At 43.9% G+C, this 20,334-nt stretch overlaps 1 long non-coding RNA gene across 1 annotated transcript in view; it reads left to right on the forward strand.

Moving 5' to 3' along the window:
- LOC105499403 (uncharacterized) overlaps positions 1 to 20,334 on the forward strand; it is a 104,866-nt gene that overhangs the window by 40,183 nt on the left and 44,349 nt on the right. The window contains exons 2-3 of the long non-coding RNA XR_011624996.1: positions 9,680 to 9,836; positions 12,341 to 12,414. This is a non-coding gene — a long non-coding RNA (uncharacterized lncRNA). The remainder of the gene's footprint in view (positions 1 to 9,679; positions 9,837 to 12,340; positions 12,415 to 20,334) is intronic.

Consider the following 20,334-nt stretch of genomic DNA (forward strand, 5'->3'; position numbering starts at 1 on the left):
GAAAATTATCCAGGTAATTGCTCTGATTTCCATTTTTCTTCCCAATACAAATTAAAACAACATTTCTGAGGCCATGGAAGAAACAAGGTCTGCACCGCATTGTCACCAAATCCTGTTTAAAAGTTGTCCCCATCCTGATGGATGGATCGAGACTTTGGATTCTGGCAGTCTTTGAAACTCACGCTGCATGATGCATGCAAAGTCTTCCTTCAGTCGAAGGATGATTCTTCAAAGGGTGATCCTTCAAAGACTGAGAAGGCAGCTGCCCCCCACAGAAGGCCCTTTTGGATTGCAGAATTCCAGGCGCTCACACCTCTGAATACAGCACGCAAGACAGCTTGGCTGCCTCCCCGCCTCTCCTGTGCTGGTACAGCTGCAGAAGGGCTAACTTTGGCAGCCATAGATCACCAAGGCTTTGTCTCAGCTTCTCTCAGAATAGCTTTTCATCAGGAGACTCACAGCATCTCTCAAAACACATGTAGGAAGAAGAAGTAAAGCAAAGACCAATGGTTTCTTTCAAGAAAGAGACTACTTGGAAGTTTTGGGTTTTGGTTTATGATTACAGTGTGTGGAACGGATCATTTCTGGTTTATGAGCAGCTTGCTGTGGTAGAAAGAGCTATGAATTTGGACTTGGAGCAATTTGGATTCTTGTTCCAGCTTTTTTCCAGCTACAGTTCGCGAGTAACTTAGTTTAGCTTCTTTGACCTTGGTTTCCTCATCTGTAAAATGAGAGGGTTTGCTCAGATGATCTTTGACCTAATGAGTCTATGAAAAGTGAATGTTGGAAGCACATGTTCACCTTCTCCAATTACCAGCTGTGATTATGTGACTGGACCAAATGGCACTAACTGTCGAAACCTTTTAGGCTGAAGGGGAAGCACTAACTGTTGAAACCTTTTAGGCTGAAGGGGAAGCATTCTGAAATGGGACAAGGGGCACCTCATGTTGAAACCTGGAGCTGGTCAACCCTCTGAGGCCGATGCCGACCTTTGCGTCTGCCTCCCATGCCCTGCTTGTTTTAGCTGGACTGGGAGAAACTAATATCAAGACAAAAAAATTCTGAAATCCATAACATTTTGATAGGTAGCTTTATGAACAGTTACAAATCAGATGTTTGCCCCCAAAATTTTAACTTTATTCTCTGAAACAGATCTAAAATTCCTATCTAGCTCACAGTTTCACAGATAACCCAGTCTCTTCCAGTTTATAACTGCCTCTTTGGGGTAAGTATTGGGTTAAGTATTTCAATGTCAGGGCCATATCTCTGTTCTCAAAGAAAATCATTTCTACCTTCTCCTCCTCGAAATGGCTTCTAGGAGGGGAAAGTTTACTCTTCTGGAACAAGGAAGCTGGGAGGGGGGTCTTTGGTGTGAGCTGTCCCGTGGATCTTCTGTGACCTCTTCCGGGATGTCCCTTGTCCTACCTTGTCCTTGGATAAGTGGCATCAGTTTCCACCAGATGTGGCTGATTCCACCTGGCCTTTGGGACCTCATGTTTGCATCTGACACTTTAATTCTGCCCCTCAATTCTGGATTTAAGATTCTGGCACTTTCTGAGTTTATTTGTTTGGACTCCAGGCCTTGTTGGGTCTACAAATCTTTCAGCCCATGTTCCCCAGCTTGGATAACAGGAAATTCTTAATCTCCGACAGGCCCCCGAAGACCGTGGGGAATTAGTGACACTATCTATATCAGGCTCTCACTTTCTGCCAAATTCTCCACATTGCAATTTCTAAATCTACTTCAGCCTTTCCCCACCCAACTCCACATTAGTGCAGGACACCTGGTGAGGTTTTCTCCTGCTAGACGGCCAAAGGCGCTGCTACCCTGACTCATTTTGAAAGATTGCAGTGATGGATTAGTGGCGACAGGCATGTATAGGGAAGATGGAAGTGGTTGCATTCCTGCCCTATATTTGCCATCATAACTTCTGCCCTTACAAGACAGTAGCTCTTGTCTTGGAATAGGCATCATTTCCCAAGCGAGGCTGGTGTGTGTGTGTGTGTGTGTGTGTGTGTGTGTGTGTGTGTATCATAACCTAGAGTAGTAGTTCTCAAATGTTAATATACAAATAATTACCTGGAGGGCTTGTTAAAACAGACTTGTGGGCCCCACACCCAGTTTCTGATTCTGTAATCCTAGGGTGGAGCGTAAGAGTTTGTGTTTCTACCAAGTTCTCAGGAAATGCTGATGTTACTGGTCCTGGGATCACACTGACCCAGAATCTCCAGGCTCTGGTGCTGTATGCAGATTGTGGTAAAAGCAATGCAATGTCTGAACACAATTTTGTGCCTGGAAACCTAAGGACGTATAGTTTTTCAATGTAAGAGATATTACTGGGGTCTGAATAAAGAATAGGCATGTAAAAATTCATGCATGAGTCACCTATTCAGATGATTACACTATTATTTTCTGATGATTCATTCTTTTCCCCTCATGCCTTTCCAGATTGCTAACCTGACCAATCCTGCATTGGAGGCAGTTATACCCAAGGTGTGATTTGGGATCACTAAAAGGAATTTCTCTAACTACTGAGTGTCTAAAATACCTAGGTTAGCTCTGAACTCAGATCCCAGTCCCTCATACTTGCTGTTTTCAAGAGCAGGAAGCAAGGGAGAACAAATCTAGTCTGTCGATGGCACAGGCTTAACAGATGAATTTCTTCTTGTATTGTTTTCTTTCTGTAATCTCCTGTTTCAAACACAAACTTGTATTGAATCTTTTTTAAAATTAACAATTTTATTTACCATAAAATTAACTTATTATAAATATACAATTCAACTATTTTTAGTATGTTTATAAAATTGTATAACAATCCCCATAATCTAATCTCAGAACATTTTTCTCACCCCCTAAAAAACATCATGCCCATACACAATCACTTCTCTTTCCACTCTCTATCCTAAGCAACCACTCATCTGCTTACTGACTCCATATTTTTGCCTTTTGCCTCTTCTGGACATTTCATATAAGCAGAACCATACACTCTGTGTTCTTTTGTGCCTGGCTTCTTTCACTGAGCATATGTTTTGGAGGTTCACCTTCATCCACGTTGCAGGATGTCTCAGTACTTCATCAAAGGCTAACTTCTACTGGGTCTTCCTTTGATGTATGCACCTCTGTCTCTCCATTTCTGCTGTAACTCTTAGTCTTGGTCCTTGTTACTCTAGTCCCCGATCAGTAGCATCAGCATCACCTGGGAGATACTCCTGGCAGAGACTCAATCAGGATCTGCATTTCAGCAAGGTCTCAGGGGATTTGTGTGCACCCTGCAGTGTGAGAAGCACTTCCCTAGAGAAGCTCTTCACCTCTGTCAGAAGCATTGTAGAGCAGCCTCTGCACCGGCCTCTCTGTCTCCTGCGGTCTCTCCACTAGGCCACCCAGCCTACGTACCATTGCCCATGTGGATGAGGAAACTGAGACTCAAAAAAGTTGTTCAGATTACCCATGAATAGCCCTCAAGTGACAATCTCCACATGCCCTCCATTTCTTAAAGAATCTATGTGACTTCTTATTAGCTGTTCTGAGTGCCAAGTCCCCATCACTCAAGTGTGATGCTCAAAGCTTGATAAAATAGCATTTTCTCTACTGATATGAGCTTCTCACCTGCAGTGTTCTAACACAAACTTTCAGTTCCTAACATGCCAGACCTTTAAATCCTGACCACACTTTAGTCAGCCTCAAATTCAAGTATCCTGTTGAGCTGTCCTTCCATGCATCTAGCGAATTCCACCCACCCTTCCATGGCTTCAGCCCCATTGCTGCCTGCCCACCCCACACAGGATCTTTCCCAACCTACAAGTTAACATTGAACTTTGCTTATTCTAAAGTCTAAAAATGTGTTTTTGTTTGTTTGTTTGTTTTTGAGATGGAGTCTCGTTCTTGTTGCCCAGATTGGAGTGCAGCGGTGTGATCTCAGCTCACTGTAACCTCAGCCTTCCAGGTTCAAGCAATTCTCCTGCTTCAGCCTCCTGAGTAGCTAGGATTACAGGTGCCCACCACCATACCCGGCTAATTTTTTTGTACTTTTAGTAGAGAAGGGGTTTCCGCGTGTTGGCCAGTTGGCCAGGCTGGTTTTGAACTCATGATCTCAGGTGATCCGCCTGCCTCAGCCTCCCAAAGTGCTGGGATTACAGGCGTGAGCCACCACACCCAGCCGAGAATGTACTTTTTTAAGAGACAGGGTGTCTCTCTGTCACCCAGGCTGGAGAACAGTGGCTTGATCACAGTTCACTGCAGCCTTGACCTCCTGGGCTCAGGCAATTCTCCCATCTCAGCCTCCCCAGTGGCAGGGACTACAGGCACATGCCACCATGCCTGGCTAATATTTTGTAGAGATAGGATCTCACTTTGTTGCCCAGGCTCATCTCAATCTCCTGGCTTCAAGTGATCCTCCTGCCTCGACTTTCCAAAGTACTGGGATTGCAGGCACGATTCACTGCACCTGGCCTAAGAATGCATATTAAACACTGAATCCTGTGGTTATTCTTCAGCTACTTATAGTAATAATAATAATTATGATGATGATAAATGATACCAAAGATTGCTGCAGCAATTTATGGTTGATTGATACTTTAACTTATTCCATTTTGATTATATAATTGGCATATCTTTTTAATATGAAAATATAAGCTCCTAGAGAAGACGGGTTATTTCTTATAGGTCATTTATAATATTTTAATTACCAGGAGAGCCCTGGCTATCCCAGTAGACACTCTGTAAATTCTTCAGGAATGAAGACCAGGTTAGAGGCAGAATGATAAAGTTCCCCTAGAATGGAAGAACTGCTTCCAATACGGAAACTGTTAAAGGTCAAATATGATAAAAATATAACTTCTACTACTATGATTGACATTTGTTGAATACTGTCTGAGATCTTTTATGCATGTGATCTTAGGCAATTTTCACTAGATCTCTATGAAGTGAGCACTATTATTCTTATTTAGGAAGGCATTCTTAGTCATCCCTGTGGATGAGGAAACTGAGGCTCAAAGAAGTTATACAACTAACCTAAGGCATACAGCTAATGAGTGGCAGGGATAAGATGCAAATCCAAGTTTCTAACTATTATGCTCTCTTTCCCTACTCTGAAGTAGTTCCACCAAGGAGTGTTGGGACCTGCCTGGGATAATTAGGGTCTTGAATAATTAGGGTCTTGGTCTTAATGATTTTTCTGAGTCAGGAAGTGTTTCCATAGGCAATATTCCTGTTTTCATTGAAACACTGGTGGCATTTAAAGTCACCATGAATTTCCTCCTTTGCATCAGAGGACACTCAAAGAGAACAACACAATGAATGCAGACGGACTCCACCAGGTTCCTTGGCCAAATTCTTCTCATTCTTTGCTTGGTGTAAGTGGCCTAGGTGGGCTGACTATTCTCTGAACATAATGCTTTGCTGTAATTTCATCTTGGGGTGGCCAGAACAAAGGAGACTCTGACATTCTGAGATTAGAGCTTTAGTTAGAAGGTAAACTGCCTCATTCAGTCAGCTGCCTACCCAAGGGTGACATGTAACTTGGTTCTACTGACTACCAATACATTTTCCATATTCTCTGACCAACCAAACCCTGAAAAATGTTTATTACCCTGTTCCATGTTATACAATTATTACTTAGCAATTCACACTTCTTTCTAATGGCCCACAGGTCACTAGGCAAGAAAACAAACAAAAAGTGGAGACTTTCTACAGCTCACATCTTCAAATATGATTTCCATCAAGCTATTCTCAGAACGACATGAAATGTTGGGGGGAATGTAGAAACTTGCAGCCATGAAAGATGGCAGAGGCAATCCAGTTCAAGAGTCTTTATGGGGATCCTCAGAGGTTGGCATTTTGTGGAGGTCCTTGCCAGCCACCATGGTATATGGGGAGTATATTGATGTTCTGTGGCTGTGAAACATATTATCATAAGTTTAGCAGCTTAAAACAGCCTCCATTTAGTGTCTCACTGTCCTATAGGTCAGAAGTCTGGCACAGCATGGTTGAGTTCTCTGTTCAGGGTCTCACAAGGCTGAGTTCTTGCCTAGAGGCTCTGGGGAAAAGCTGACTTCTGAGTTTCTTCTGTTGCACCCACAGGACTGAGGTCCTTGTTCTGGCTGGCTGCTGTGGGATGGGGGCTGCTCTCAGCTCCTCGAAACTACCACATTCCTTGCCACTTGGGCCCCTAGATCTTCAAGCCATCAATGATGTGTCAAATCCTTCTTGTGCTTCCAATCTCTGCCTTTCTGTTTGTTCATCAGCCAGAGTAAACTCTCTACTGTAAAAGGATTTGTATAATCAGGTCAGACCCACCTGGAAAAATATCCCCATCTTAAGCCCAATGAATTTGGACTTTTAAATACACCTCCAAAATTCCCGAATAGCAGTACTTAGATTAGTGTTTGAATAAGTGAGAGGAAGGAGGTATGCAGTGGGGCCGGGGCTCTTAGGGGCCACCTGAGGATTCCGCCTGTCATGGGAGAAATCACAGTGGGGCCCCAGACACCCCCACTTTGCCTCATTTTGATGGGTTTTTGTACCTTCTGGTCAATTTTTCAATGAACAGTTATTTGGCTTAAATAATTATCTGGCCACACCCTCTTCCTTCTCCACCCCATGACCTGTACTGACTCCTTCATTTCACAGATGAGGACACTGAAGCCCAGAGAGGCTATGCTGTGTCCAGGAGGCCAGTTGGTTAGTGGTAGACTTTCTCTTGCACACCAGGCCTTCTGGCTCCCAGTCTATTGCTCTTTCCACATCGTCTCGCCAGGAAGGCTGCCTTCATCCTTTCTCATCATCAAATGGCTCCGAATTTCACATTAATTACTCCTTTTTATGGTCCCTGAAAGATGAGCATTATTTATTATCCCCGTAGTTTCTGTCTAATTCAAATCAGTATGAATACTGATCTCTGAGTGGAGGTGCTGTGAGGAATCACCATTGGCGCCATTGGGAGAGCCCATTGCTTTTCTGCCAGGAGGGGAAGTCACAGGATGCTGCATGCTCCTGTGCTCCACAGGGTTCTTTTCCTACCCTGAGTCTTTCCTTCTATAGAGGAAGCGCTCAACACACAGCTCAGAAATGACAGAGACTGAACGGAGATGTGGTTTGCAGGGCAAGGAGTAAGCGGACGTTGTGTTCCGTGATATTTCTCTGAAGTCCAGCCTGCACCATACGTCTGGGCAGCGGAAGCACCCACAAGCAGTCACTGACATACCCCCACCAATGTAAACTCCCAAGCATCACTCACTCAATGGCTCTATTGCTTAAAATGTACCATTAACTCTGCTCCCTGAAGAAACAGGGGTTGACCTAGGCAGGCAGCTTGAGAACATGAGTCTTCCCCAAATCCTAGATTCTCATATTCACTCTCAGTGTTGCTCTGTTAAAACACACAGTCCAAAAATAGTCACAAGGTGGACAATCAACAGTAATTATTGTTCTATGAAAATTGGGCAAAGGCAATGTCTATACCAAGAACAGCGTCTTTGAAAATTTTTGGATTATAACCCAAAGTAGGAAATATATAGTACATTAAATTCAGTATGCTATACTCATGTATACATATAAATACCCAAACATAAATACAAATAAGTATAAATAAAATAATACATATAAATATTTATGTTTGTGTATTTATATGTGTACATGAGTACAGTACAGTGAATTTAATTTACTATAAATTAATTCACATATATTTATAGTAAATTACATTTTACTATATTTTAATTTAATATAAAAAAGCTTAAAAAAATACCCTTACTATTGGTATTTTCTATTCCAGCCTATCTTTTTTTTTTAATGCTGTTTGAGACCTGTTAATGGTTGTAGCCTGGTCAGGAAAAGGACTCCTGGAACCTCCTGGAGGCTTCATGATTTGTTACTGCTAATTCACATTCACCCACAATGAGCATCCATACACGGGTTCTGAAGATTGAAATCATCCCTGAGAAGGGAGAGTAGAATGCCAAAACTTTACTTGGATTCCAGAGCTCTGGTTCACGTCTGCAACATTGATGCAATGACATATCCTTATTTTCTGTATAATCCATTCAATTGTTGATCAAAGACTGTATTCAAGATGGCAGGCACAGTGAGCTCAATGATAACTCTAGTTTATTGAGAAACTACTCGGAATCATACATTATCTTAATTATTCCTCTTTACAATCCCAGAAAGGTGGGTATTCTTATTAATTCAGTTGTACAGATGAGAATATTAAGGCTCCAGAAGTTTGTGACCTGGCCAAGACAGTATGGGGGTTAGAGACCATTGGTCAGAGAGCAGAGCCCACGTTCTCCTCTAAGATTTGGTCATTAGAAATAAACAAATAAGCAATAAAACATGCATACATAACACTGGGCTATTGGCCTGAGCCTAAAACTTTATATTCTGGTGCCCCTGCAAATGTTTTAGGAAGATCTGTCCATTGAAAACTCTGGAAGAAGTGCCTCTGTTCCTGCCCTCCAACTTCTGGCATTCTAAGAATGACCTGGGCAAAGTTAATCAACTACTTGTAGAAGGGCTATGAGGGTGGGTGGGGCACAGAGAGGAGATGGTTTCTGGCTCCCTTCTCCCCTTCCCATCTGCCATTGGCCTCAGCTGCTGTCTCCTGACATCTGGGCCAGAGTGTGGAGTTGGAGGGAGAAGCAGAAAAATTGCAGGAAAAGGGATGAAGAGTGCAGGGTACATATGGGCTGAAAGGAGCAGTTCAGGTAGGCTAGGGTTCCCCAGAAGTAGCTCTCACCCTCTGGTCTCGCCAAGCTGAACTCTACAGTGGTATATCATATATCATATATATGATTGTGTCCAGTTTTTTATTAGCAGCCAATTTGTGCTGCTTATCATTTTGCAGACTTCTCTGTTGCTTTGTCTTTTCACAAGGTACCTTATCCTTTATCTTCAAGTACCCTAAGGTGCAAAGCACAGAAGGAGGGTTGGTTTAGAAAGACTGGGCTGTAGTCTTGGAACTTATCATTTAAAAGTTGTTTGTCTTCCTTTTTCTGAGACTGTCTCCCCATCTGTAGAGTAAGCATAATATTAACCATCCTCCTTGCCACACAAGGAGCAATTTTGCAAAATATATTAGCCCTTGAAGGAAGAAGTCATTCTAATAGTCCCTAGCTAGAACTTGAGTGACTTAAAGGTATTGGTTTAGTCAGTTTAAAGCTTTTTTTGTTGTGAGCTTTAAAAAAATCCATAAGGAGGTTAGGTTGCTTAGATAACATTTCTGTTTTCAAAGACAGCCTAAGCATTGTGGAAAGCAAGACTAACATATGTGGATTCATTAAGCCACTGCACATATGTCTTCTCAGCAAGCAGCACCAGAACAAAACAATGGCTGGTTCTGCTGAAATTGTGAGCATTCTCTTGTGTGCTGAAATTGTGAGCATGCTTGTGCGGCTAGAACATAGGGAGGAAGAAGGCATTGGCATGGGTCAAGGTGGGAAACGTGGCCAGGAGGCTCATCTTGCAGGGCCTTGTGAAGACCATGGGAGGAAACCGGACATGTTTCAAATGCAATGGGACACAAAATACATACGTAAAGCAAATAGGTGCTCTTTTTTCTGGCCATTGTAGGGGGGCAGTTTATAGGAAATAGGGGCCTCCTCCATATGAGAAAGGAGGTTGAAAAAGCTAATGTATCAGCCCCTAGGCCGCTGACCTCTCACTCTCCTGCCTCCACCCACACAGAAAAGAAGAGTGCACAGGAGCAAGGAGCGGCATGGGTGCATGTGCCCAGCGCCTCTGTGTGGGGTCTTCTCCTTCTACCATCTCATGACCCCTGGGTCTCTGCAGGCCTGCTTTCCACCCAAGGGGAAGAGAAAAGGACTGAGCAGAGGTGAAGGAGGTAACTCAAATGCATTTTCAACAACTATTTCTGTTTCTCAAGGTGAATGAGAAATCCCCTGTGGGAGGCTGAATAAATGCCTTCCAAAGGTATCCATTCCCTAATCCCCAGAACCTGTAACTATGTTACCTGATATGGCAAAAGGGCCTTTGGAGACATGACTAAGGAATGCAGACAGCCTGTAGAAGATAGAAAGGCGAGAAAATGGATTCTCCCCTAGAACCTCCAGAAGGAATGAGCCCTGCCGGCACCTTGACTTTAGCCCACTGAAATTTATTTTGAACTTCCAGCCTCCAAAACTCTAAAAGAATAAATCTGTGTTATTTAAAGCCACTAAATTTGTGGCAAATTCTTACGGCAGCAATAGGAAACAAATACATTTCCCTTCCTAGACTTTTCTTCAAACTTAATGGCTGAACCTTAAACTTATTTATTTCTGAGGACTCCAGTCTTCACAGAACCAGAGTATGGGTACCAAAGCCTCCCAGAGCTAGTTCTGGTCCCAGCTCAGCCATCTGTCTGCTTGGGTGACTATAATGGGGAGTCATGATCCCCACTCTTCTCATTGGTAAAGTAGGAAAGATAATAATACCTACCTTGTGGGGTGACCATGAGGCTCAGAGACAATGTGGTGAGGCATGAAATGGCCCCTGACACATGACTAGCCCTCATGCATGGTATTGGAAAACTCCAGGTTCAGGCAGGCAGGGTGAACAGTTTCTATTGCCAGGGGCTGGGGCATCTCGGTCTTAACTTAAGAGAGGCTAGCATCCCCCAGTTGTGGAGGGCGGGGGCGCAGGCAGAAGGTCCTGTTTTCAGTCTGTGAGCAGAGTGAGCTACACTCACTGTACAGGGTCATGCTGACCCAATCTCCCGTCTGGGAATATGACTGTACCCTCATTGTCCTTGTCCAGCCAGCATGGACACACCAAGCCTTTCTGCACTGCAGCAGCCCATGTGCCATAAGAAGAGAGAGAAGGAAGGGATGACCATATGCAGGGCATCTCCAAACCACCCTGGCAGAGCCACTGGCTACAGCAGGGCTCCAGTTATCTAGGCTCCTACCCTCATGGGGCCCTCTTCTCAGAGAACATGGGACTATTTGTGGGAGGAAGCAGGGCACACTATGCCCCTTGCTTTGGGCCCTGAATCTGAACTATTTCTGTGGCAGCTGAACATGTCCAGGGGGAAACTTCCTGGTGAAAAGGCTGTTAGCCTTGAGACAACATTTCGTGAAACAAAACACAGCAAATGTTCTCTGAATGTCACCTGAAGACCTGACTTAAGCTTCATTTCCAAGAACATATTGCCTGTCAGGAAAACAAGTGCCATATAAGGAATTCCATTAATCAGCCGAGGCAGGCAGGCGCCCGGACACACCTTTTCTGCTGAGTGACTCATCTGCAGGAGGGAGCTTGATTAGAAACAAGGGCAGCTTGCACTGTACTACCTAGTCTCGGGCTTTGGGAAGGGGAATACCCCTGTTCTATGAGACCTTCCTCATCACTCTAGAGATAATCTTGCTAATCCCTTCATGGCCAACGCAAACTGGCCAGTGCAATGGAAAACCTAATGCTACAATCTAGATTCTTGGAGTTGGGGATGACCTTGAAGTCCTTAGACTTATATAATGTTACATATGAAGAAATTGTGCCCCAGCAGGTGACTTATCCAAAGTTACCAGCTGCATGGTGACAGGTCAAAGTCTAGCTCTGACTTCTGCTAAATCCTGCCTTGTGCTTTTGCCCTGCAGCATGCTAAGCTATAATTTGAACTCTTTGGGCATCAACACTAAAATGTAGTGGTACTTAGTTGATCAGTTTAGCCAACTAGCAGAGAGTAGGCTGGAAGAGCTGAATATATTTTTTGAGGCTGGGGAAGGGTTTGGGAGGTGGGGTATAAGTGCAGGGGTAGGGAGAGACAAGATATGACTTTAATACAGTCAGAGCCTGCAAAGCACTAGGTCAAAGCAAACTTCTCCCCTTTCTCCAACTGTTCCACCAAGCTTGTTGCTAAACTTCTGTTGTCATTATTCTCTGGCCATTTGCTATTCTAATTATTCATCAACCAGTCATATTCTAGTGCTTTGAAGGGAATAGGTATGGATTCCAGACTTCCCAAAATTTTCAGAGAAAAGAACCTTGGGTACCATCTAATCCAAATGACAAATGAGTAAACTGAGATTTCAAAGATGCTAAGTGATTTGTCTGTGGCAGTGCTTGTCCAATAGAACTTTCAGCAATGTTGGAAATGTTCTATGTCTGTGCTGTCCAGTGTGGAAGCAATTAGCCTTATGTGGCCATTGAGCACTGAAAATGTGGTTAGTGCTACTGAGGAACGAGGCTTCTAATTGTATCTAATTTTATTTGATTTAGATTTAAATAGCCACATGTGGCTCGTGGCTACCATATTGGACAGCATAAGTCTAAGGTCATAGAGCTTAGATGCAACACAAGGTCTCTGATTTTAAAGCATTTTTTCTTTCCCCCACTACCCCCATGCAGAACTCCAGGTCCAGGTGGGCTTTTTCCATGGAGCCTGAGACTTACGATGCCAGGTGCCTGGACAAAGCTTCCAGGTAAGCAATAGTGGTTGCTGGTGTCCTGTGAGCTGTCCCAGAAGGCCAGGTAAGAAGGCACTTCATCCTAATATTTGGAAGTACGAGCTCCCCCATGGTGGGAGGGGAATAGAGAAGCCCATGCATTTATTCTTTCTTTAATGAAACACTGAGTGTCCACTATGGGTCGGGTGTGTGCTAGCCACTGGGGACTAAAATGGTTACTTGATATGTTTACTGATTTGGCTTCCTAAAGATGAGTGGTAAAAAGTGCCACATGAGCTCAGAGATGAGAAAGCCATTTGTCACTGGTTAAGAAGTCCCCAACTTCCTTTGGCAAATACTCTCTGTTGTGCCGCAGAAACAGATGCCTATGACAGGCTCACTGTGATCAGTACTGACAGAGCCTGTGCTCACTCAGCCCCTGCATGCAGCCTCTCAGACAACAGCTTGATTTCCTCTAGGTCCAGACTGGTTTCTTTCCATGAGGGAGTGTAGTTAAATCATTGCTGGGAGGATGATTACATGGGTTGTTTTCATTTAATTTAGAGGTCCAAGCTCCACAGAGAGTAAGCCACAACATTATTCTGACATCTGTGTAATGTAAACTTGCTCCATCCTTTCATGGCTGTCAATGAGTTCTCCGTAGAGTGCCTTGAGGAAAATTACTTACAGTCCTTGTTAAAGACTTTTAACTGCCTCTGTGTGTGCGTGTGTATGTGTCTGCACATATGCACACACGTGGGCATGGGGGCATTCATGCATTGAAGGAGTAACAATGGTTATGACATAGTTTTAAAAAAAATCCTCATAGAACTTGAATATGGTCTAAAAGAGACACAAGTATAGAAATAACTGAAATTCAAAGAAAAGTGAGATGAAAGATAGGCATGGCATTCAGTCATTCATGTTGGACAGAATCAAGGAAAAATGTATGAAACAGGGAGCCTTGGGAGTTCTTGATATATTGTCAGACAAAGATGGAGGAGGGCATTTCAGATGAAGAAAATGGCAGAAGCAAAGAATCAGAGGTAGGAAGGCTCAGAGGGGAATGACGAATATTGGATTAAAACATGGAGACTACAGATGGGGCAATAATAGAGGGCCAACCAGAAAGGTAACTTGGGGCCTGATTGTTAGGCTAAGGAATTTGGACTTTACTTTGTTGCCAAGAGGGAGCCACTATAGGTGTTTGAGCATTAGAAGAATACAATTAATCTGAGTAATGTCAACTAATATAGTGACAGAAGGATGGAGCATGGTGGGGAGAAGCTGAGGTCAGGAAATCAGTTAAGCGGCTATTTGTGTAATCCAGGAAAGAGGGGCTATGGTTCTGAAGAAGACCTGTGGCAGAGGATAATGCATAGCTAATATGTAGCTTTTTACCTGATTGAATGAAGGAAGAGGATTGGAGTAAAAAATGGTGCCGAGATTCCAAGCCTAAATGACTGAAGAAAGATACCATCAAGAGAAATATGGAAATCAGGAGGAAAAGCTGGCTTAGGGGAAAATGACCTTCCTGATGGAAATGTCCAGCAAGCACAATAAAATAGAAGATGGGCATTGAAGGTTGGATGTTGGGCCCTAGGGAGTAGGTGGGTAGAGATGTAGCTCTCAGCCTTCAACAGGAGGCTGCTGAGTTCACAGGAGTTCATGAACAAACCAAACAAGAAGAGGTGGGGTCAAGGTAAACCTTAAGAAATGGTGGAGGAGGCCAGTGAAGGAAAGAAGAAGTGGGGAAGAGCAGAAGAGCAAAACACTGCAGAGCCAAGGGAGGAGAACTTATATGGGGGGCCAGTCAATTCAGTCTATGTATTCGGCTCCTGTCGCTGAAGATTCATTGATGAACAGACAAATCTGGTCCTTCTCTCTGAGAAGCTTGCTGTCCAGTGGAAAAGACAGATGAGTCAAGTAAGAAACTAACAAATAATTGCAAATGACAATAATGGTTATGAAGGAAATAAGCTGGCTGCTGCAATAGAGGGTATTAACAATGGGTGACACGTCATTTTAGAGAGGTGGCCAGGGGAGACCTCTTTCAGCAGGTGCTGTTCCAGCTCAGATGTGCAGGTGAAGAAGCACCTGGCCAAGGAAGAAGAGTGGATGGGTTTTCCAGCAGAGGGAAAAGCAGGGCAAAGCCGCTGAGACAGGAAAGAGCTTGACACATGAGAGGGCAGCAGATGGCCAGGGTGATAGGCACACAGAGACCGGAGAGGAAGGGGACACGTGATAGAACTGGAAGGGTAAGATGGGGGCAGATGACATAGTCCATAGTAATAAAATTTGGACTTTATATTAAGAGTGAATTTCACAATTTCAGTATGAAACTGAAAACAGAACTTATGGAGAGTGAGGACAGGGAGAATACCATTGGATTCAGCCTTGAGGTGATCTTCAAGAAAGCACAGGAGAGAGATGGTGGCTGAAGTTAGTTTGCAGTGTTGAGAGACTTAAAGCATCTCTACAGCCCTTCCTGGAGAAGTTTGGCAGTCAGAGAGGGCAGGGAGATAGATATTCTTGGGAATCCCACCAAAGATCATACTCGTCTGGGACACCTAGGTGACCAGGCTGATAGGCACATGCCAGGGCTTGTTTGTATTGCTGTAGCTGAAATCATAAAGGAAAATGGGACACCCAGCCACTGCTCAAAGCCATTCCTTAAGTCCCTGGAAAGGCCTAGTAGAAAACCAGCATTCTGCATTGTACAAAGATAAGGCCAGAAGCCACCAGTAGGGTTGGCCCCTGTCTGGCTGAGTGGCTGGCTTTTGCCCTTCACAGCTGATGGCAAGGACCAGGCCATGGAGATGGATTAGGAAAGCCCCAGGCCTGGACAGCCAGTGGGGGAAGAAACTGTGCCATCCTGACTGTCACTTCACACAGTATGCTTGACTCATGGGTGTCGACAATTGCACTGTAATTGTAATTATACTAGGCAGTGTTTCATAATACCTCCTGTCAACTGATATTTCGTAAAAGGCCATGAAGTTTTAATAGTTGGCTCTCTCTTCAAGAGAGCGCTTAGCTTTTAAACCCGAGCTGAAGGAGGCTGAGTGGGATCCAGGTTATAATTATAAGGGTTGAGAAGTGGCTGGGAATACTATAAATGCCAAATAAAAAGGAAACTCACTAATATCCAGGGCCTGTTTGGGGAGAAGGGCTGATTCAACCCTCTGCCTGCTGCCCTAGCTCCATGAACTCCTGGGACAAAAAGCAGAACCAGGTCCCTAGTTGCAATGGCCTCCCAAGCAGGCAGAAAGACCAACATTTGCCTCCTTGACTCTCTTGGGAGGCCTCAGTTTGTGTGCTCGGGTTTTGAGTGGAAGTCCAGGGAGGAATCAGTGGAAGGGGCGGAGGGAGACCCTGTGCCAGTGTGCTCTGGCCTAGGGGGAGCAGCGTCTCTCAAGCCCCCTGTGCATAGTGCTGTCCTCAGCCCAGAGCCTCTGATAATACCTGGGCCTGGCCTTGCCCTAGACCAAACACACCGGGGTCTTTACCAAGGAACCTGAGTTTCAGAATTAAAAAAAAAAAAATTTCTCTGGTAGGCTGAAGAATGCATCCACCCCCAACAAAAATGTTCTAATTCCTGGAGCCTGTGATTTTTTTTTTTTTCTAATTTCCATAGGTTTGGGGGGAACAGGTGGTGTTTGGTCACATGAGTAGGTTCTTTAGTGGTGATTTGTGAGATTTTGGTGCATCCATCACTCAAGCAGTATACACTGAATCCAGTTTGTAGCCTTTTACCCCTCACCCGCTTCCCAACCTTTCTCCCCAAGTCACCAAAGTCCATTGTGTCATTCTTATGCCTTTGCATCCTCATAGCTTAGCTCCCACTTATGAGTGAGAACATACACTGTTTGGTTTTCCATTCCTGTGTCACTTCACTTAGAATAATAGTCTCCACTTCCATCCAGGTTGCTGCAAATGCCATTAATTCGCTCTTTTTTATGGCTGAGTAGTGTTCCATCATATATCTATCTCTATATATATGAATTATGATGTATTCCATCATATATATCTATATGAATATATGATGAAAAAATTGTGGTATACGTATATACACTATATATATACAAAAATACAAAAATATAATTATATATATATATACACCACAATTTCTTCATCCACATATTGATAGACATTTGGGCTGGTTCCATATTTTCTCAATAGCGAATCTTGCTGCTATAAACATGCTGTTATATGGTGAGAGGGACTTTGCAGGTGTGATTAAATTAAGGGTGTTGAGATGAGGGGATCACCCTGGATTATCTAGGTGAGCCTGATGTAACCCTTACTGGGGAGGAGTCAGAGGCCAGGGACAAGGGAAGCAGAGACGGGAGTGATGATGCCCTTTGCAAGTGGAGGAAGGGTCCATGAGCAGCCAAGGACCGTAAGTGCCCTCCAGAAACCAGAAAGGGCAAGGAAATGGATTTCTCCTACAGTCTTTAGAAGGAAGGCAGCCTTGCCGACAACTTGACTTTGGTCCAGTGGAACTGATTTTGGACTTCTGACTTCCAAAACTGTAAGAGAATAAATGCGTGCTATTTGAAGCCAGCAAGTTTGTGGTATTTGTTTCAGCAGCCGTAAGAAACCAATGCAATCTCCACAGGTGATCCTAGTGATCCGTCAGGGTTAAAGATCTACAATGGAGAATGTTGCCACTCAAAGCAGGACCAGCAGCCTCTGCTGCACCACAGAGATTATTAGAAATGCAGAGTCGCAGGACCTGCCCCAGACGTACAGGATCAGTATCTGCGTTTAACAAGATTCCCAGATGATTTGAATGCACGCTTGTTTGAGAAGCACTGAATTCTAGAAAAATGGTTTTCCACACTAGCTTTACTTTAGAATCTCCCTGGAGGTGGGCAGGAATGGGTGGGACAAAGAACTTTAAAAATGCAGATTTCCAGGCCAGGACATGCTGCTTTTGGAAGTTTCTCAGGGGCGGGGTGGGGGGCGGCACGGTGGCTCACTCCTGTAATCCTAGCACTTTGGGAGGCTGAGGCAGGCAGATCGCCTGAGCCCACGAGTTCGAGACCAACCAGGGCTACGTGGCGCTACAAAAAAAATACAAAAATTAGCCAGGAGTGGTGGCATGTGCCTGTAGTCTCAGCTACTTGAGAGGTTGATGTAGGAGGATTGTTGAGCCTGGGAAGTCGAGGCTGCAGTGAGCCAAGTTCGTATTACTGCACGCCAGCCTGGGTGACAGAGTGAAACCCTGTTTCAAAAAAAAAAAAAAGTTTCTCAGGTGGTTTTAATTTTTAATGTGAAATCAGGGGTAAGAACTAGTGATCTGGGACAAAAGGTTTTCAGATTGAATCACCAAGAGAGGTAGTTAAAAATTGAGGATTTCTGAGTTTTATCCCTGAGTGTCTGATTCAGTAAGTCTGGGTTGGGGCCTGGGAGGATACACTTTTTAACAAGGGAACTGTAATATCAGAAGTGACCTCTGGGATGGGTGCGGTGGCTCCCTGCCTGCCTGTAGCCTTGTTCTGCTCTGAGAGAGTCTGCCCTCCCTCTCTGCAATCTGCCCCACCCCAGCTAATGGCTCATCTGTTAGGACTTCCCTTTACCTACCCTAAGCAGAAAAGTTATATGATAGGCCCTCAGGAGGATGTAGTCCTGAGGAGGTGGCTGGGGAGCGGCCAGGAAGTGCTTCTTGGGAAGGCGGCATCATTCTTGATTAGATTATTCATCCCAGGTCCTGAGAAATAGCTTTCGTGGTAGCAGAGGAAGTGAACCAGCCATGCAGCCAGGTGCCAAGGAGCAGCCGGAGGTGGGGAGTGTGAGCCGACCCTGCCTTGCCCAGCCCTGCCCAGCCCTGCCCTCACTGTGCTCCTGTGGTTCCAGGCCCTAAAATTGCAGCCTGGAATGCCACAGTGTCTGTCCCATAGCAAACTGCTCCCTCCTTGCCTCCCCACTCTTTTTCAATCAAGTATTATTCTATTTTTAACATAGGTTCTGAAAACAATGCTCTCATCCAAAGGACCTGCAAATGTTAAGCACTGTGAAAAAAAATCTTACAAATCATACTGATCCCAAACCCAACCCATTCTTGTTTAATATTAAGGCCTCACATTCATTTGCTAATTACTTATTGTTTTCATAATAATATTACTGTGTTGAATCCTGGCTGTGCCAGTAGTTGCATGGTTTTGGGCAACTCATCTAACCTGCCTGAGATTATTTCTTCAACTGTCAAGGAGGAATATTTGTACTTACTTCAAAGGCTGATGTGAAGACTTAGACAATGTACCTAAAACACTGATTGAGGTAGTCTAGTACCTCAATCAATGACAGATGCTATTACTAATAATCATTTCATCTGGGAATGAGAGCCAATCAGGTAAATTAGGAAGGTTCACTTCCTAAAGTACCTTTAGAGCTAGTTGAAGTGAAGGGGGATCTTCTTCCATCTTGCAATAATTTTCTGGAGACTGGGTGTGAAATCAGAAAATTTATCTGCAACTTGAAAATAAGTGAAAGAGGTTACCAGGGGTTTAGTGCTAGGCTGACTTTCTATTGTTTGAGCTACCTTACAGCTCTAGAGATCCAGTTCTTAACATATAGGTTTTATCTGCTGGAGATGCAAATAATTTCTGTCCCTTAGAAAAGATAACCCAAAAGTTATGTTACAGTTTATGGCTCGGTTGGACATTGACCAGCTTTGTGTTTGACCTGGCAATCTTATCCTAACATTGCCTCTAAATACGTAGCTTCTCAAATGCTCTTCCATCAGTGCTAATTGGATAAAGTATTTGGTACACATTCATTTTATATTTACATGAGAATCATGATTTCACCTTTTTGAAAGCGTCAGCTTATATGCAGTTTGTACAGGGCTTGAATTCTTGGAAATATCAGTTTTGAGAGAGGTCTGAACTGGGTTCCACGTTACAGGTGTTTTTCATGTTGGAGCATGCACAGGATAAAAAAAGGCAGAGGTAGGTAGAGATAGGAGCATTTGTACATTGATTGTAAGTTATAATTTTATCTCTCACTTCTTTCTTTGGTGCCAAAGGACTGTATTCATATTGTAATTATAGCAATTATCATGTATACCATAGCTAAATATTTATGTGTCTACCTCTTCATTAAATAGTGAGCTCTTCGAGGAAAGCAATTGTCTCATGCATCTTTGTATTCCCAGCACCTAGCACAGAAGTCAGCACTTGGAAGCAAATAAACATCTAATTGAAATGAACAAAGTTGTCTAGGTCCTTGCTACTCCAAATGCAGTTGTGGACCATAAGCACCCACATCAGCTGGGAGCAGTCAGAAGGCAGAATCGTAGGCCCACTCCCAGCTCACTGAGTCGGGATTATCATTTCACCAAGATCCCTAGGTGATTCTGCACACTGTTCTAGCCGATTGTTAGTTTGGGGGCAGTGGCTCTGCTATTATGGAGAAATGAGATTTGAGTAAAGAAGGCTGTAAAGTGATTGTCCCCAGTTTTACATCAATTTAGCTATGATTGCAAAATTGAGATCATTGCCTCTAGCATATTGTTGCTGAGATCAAAGTGGGATAGATTGTGCGTCTCACAGTAGAATACCAGTTCGTTGATAAAAGCTGTGACTTTTGGAGGGCAGAGCCAGTAAGTTTGGCTTGGCAGGAGGAGTGTTATGTTCTTTGAGTTCAGCTCTACAACCGAGGGCCCCTCTGCCCTGCTTGGTTCTAAGTTGAGCCCGCGAGCCTTTACTCACTAGGAGTGTCTGACTCAATTTCTGTTGGCTCCAAGCCCAAACCAAATGAAGTCTCAGGTTGTCCCTTTGTGGAATCATGATGGTTTAATCATAAATGTGAAATCTCTATTTGTCACATCAAGGTTTAAGTTGTCAGGCATATTTGCCCAATATCCCTAAGGAAAGCCAAAGACAAAGGAAGAAAAACCAGCAGACACTTTTGGGAGTGTCTCAGATATAACATCTTTACAAGGAGAGG

Source organism: Macaca nemestrina, chromosome 6 (assembly GCF_043159975.1).
Source record: "Macaca nemestrina isolate mMacNem1 chromosome 6, mMacNem.hap1, whole genome shotgun sequence".
Classification (NCBI taxonomy): Eukaryota; Metazoa; Chordata; class Mammalia; order Primates; family Cercopithecidae; genus Macaca; species Macaca nemestrina.